Source organism: Elaeis guineensis, unplaced genomic scaffold (assembly GCF_000442705.2).
Source record: "Elaeis guineensis isolate ETL-2024a unplaced genomic scaffold, EG11 Super_Scaffold_37222, whole genome shotgun sequence".
NCBI classification, from domain to species: domain Eukaryota; kingdom Viridiplantae; phylum Streptophyta; class Magnoliopsida; order Arecales; family Arecaceae; genus Elaeis; species Elaeis guineensis.
In genome coordinates, this window is record NW_027332422.1 from 2,315,226 (window position 1) to 2,317,529 (window position 2,304).

At 38.7% G+C, this 2,304-nt stretch overlaps 1 non-coding gene across 1 annotated transcript; it reads right to left on the bottom strand.

Moving 5' to 3' along the window:
- Window positions 1-1,437: 1,437 nt before the first annotated feature.
- LOC140854500 (small nucleolar RNA R71) lies at window positions 1,438-1,543 on the bottom strand. The gene has a single exon (XR_012137717.1). It is a non-coding gene; the product is annotated as a small nucleolar RNA R71 (small nucleolar RNA).
- Window positions 1,544-2,304: the final 761 nt, after the last annotated feature.

Genomic DNA, 2,304 nt, shown 5'->3' on the forward strand with positions numbered 1-2,304 from the left:
AAATTAATTCAAAACTCCTGAGCTCTTTATTTTCTAATTACATCAATTTTAAGATAATTTATTTTCTAAATAAAAAATAATACTTCTTTCTTTTATTTTGTAATCTCAACTTAGCCCAAGATCTCTGAGGATACGATCTCGACTCATCCTACCTATGTAGTGAGTAGAGTTATTTTTGGTGCTATCAACGACTACACATCAAATTTTGGCATCGTTGCCGGGGATCTTGGCATGGTTGAATTAAAAAAAAAAAGCCACTGACATTTCATAACACTTAACTAAAATAGCGTAACCTCAAATATAAAATTTTTTAACTTGATTGGACACCTTGTTTCTTTGCATTGCATCTCCATAATTAACTTTAAGGGCGCAACCCATTAACTAAGATGAGGTGGGGATTTGATCACCCTTTCTTGGCCCACAAATCACTCCCTTGCATTTGCATAACCTAGACCTTAATCTAAAATTAATTAGACGTTGACCCCTAAGGATTTCGAGCTCATTAGGACAAGTGACCCTGAGAGTTGAACCAGGTTAGACTTGGTCAGCTGGCTGGTGTCTAGGCAAATGGTTTGCGAGATGACTGAGCCCGAAGAAAGGTGGTTTTTAATTGGTTCCGTTCGCTGACCTGATCAATTTAATTGGTGTCTAAGGAAAGCAACGGGGGGACTCCCACCAACCTTACACTTACCTGGCCAGTTGGTTGGTCAAGCTCTGATTTGGAGGGCTTGAAGGCTAACTACAGTTAGGAACTATCTAGAACTAGGGTAACTTTAGGATAGAGAGTCCACTGCATGCTAACTTGATTGTAATTAAAATCTAACCACAACTAATTCTTCTATTAGTTTTAGGACTTCTTAGGATCTCTTCTTTAGAACTCTTTTCTCTCTTCTCTTCTCCTCTTAATAAAAAAAAATAATCCTTAACAGACTAGGATAGTCCTACATAGACCTTTTAGTTGCATGTTAGGTCGACGATCACTAAAACCCGAATTACAACCATTAGACGAAGAATTAGAAAAGACTCTTAGGACTATCCGAGTTAGAAATATGGCTGCACCTGGTGAGGCTAATCCTCCACGCTCATTGAAAGAATATTTCACTCCATCCTCGTATACCTACTCTCCATGCACTTAAGCACCTCCAATAGAAGCTACCCAATATGAGATTAAGTCTAGCATTATTTAAATATTGCCATCATTCTATGGACCTAGTAACGAGGACCCATACAAACACTTGAATGAATTTCTTGAAATTTGTTCCATAATAAAAATCCAAAACTTCTCCGATGATGCCCTTAGGTTGAAACTGTTCCCTTTCTCACTTAAGGACAAAGCCAAGCATTGGTTAAACTCCTTAAACTCTATAACCATTTCAACTTGGGATCATCTTCAGAGAGAATTTCTCAAGAAATACTTTTCAATTGAAAAAATAAATCAAATTAGAAAAGCTATCACTAGTTTTTTCCAATTGGAGGGTGAATTTTTTCATGAGATATGGGAAAGGTTAAGGGACCTCATTCGTAAATGTCCACAACATGCTGTCCCTAAATGGCAACTTTGTCAGTATTTTTATGATGGTCTATCGGAGAAACACCAACAAAGAGTGAGGATGAAGTCTGGCAGCTCTTTGAAACACTTAGTGAGAATTTCCTACATCATATGTCTGCCACCTCTAGAGAACAACCCATGCTTCAACAAAAAAGAAGTAGAATTTATCAGATTGAAAATGTCATGGATATCCACAGTAAGGTAGATGAACTGTCCCAAAAATTAGACCGTCTTCTAAATACTGGACAATCCCTGATTCCACCTAACCTAATCTAAGAAGTTTGTGCATTGTGTGCAAGTCTAAACCATTTTGTTAGTGAATGCCCAGCCGCACCTCAATTTTCTGAGTTTGTGCATGAGCAGGTTCAGCAAGCTCAAGTCCAACAAGCTCGTAGACCAGAAAATGATCCTTATTCAAACACTTATAACCCCGACTAGAGAAACCATCCAAAATTTTCTTGGAGACCACAACCAGTGGTTGGCCCTGTCGCACCTCGACCTCAATATCAGGACCCAACATATAGGCATGGACCATACCATCAATTTTAAAATGCTCCTCAATCGTCTACTACTGGTCACAGCTCAGCTTTTGAGGAAAAGTTCTGAAAGTACTAGAATGATTAGAAGTCAACACTCAGACCCTTAACTCTCACACACAATCCATTGCTAAGCTAGAGACCCAAATAGGTCAACTAGCGACTGCATTCAGTAGGAGGAAAGGAGGAAATTACCTAGCCAACCCGAGAGCAACCCAA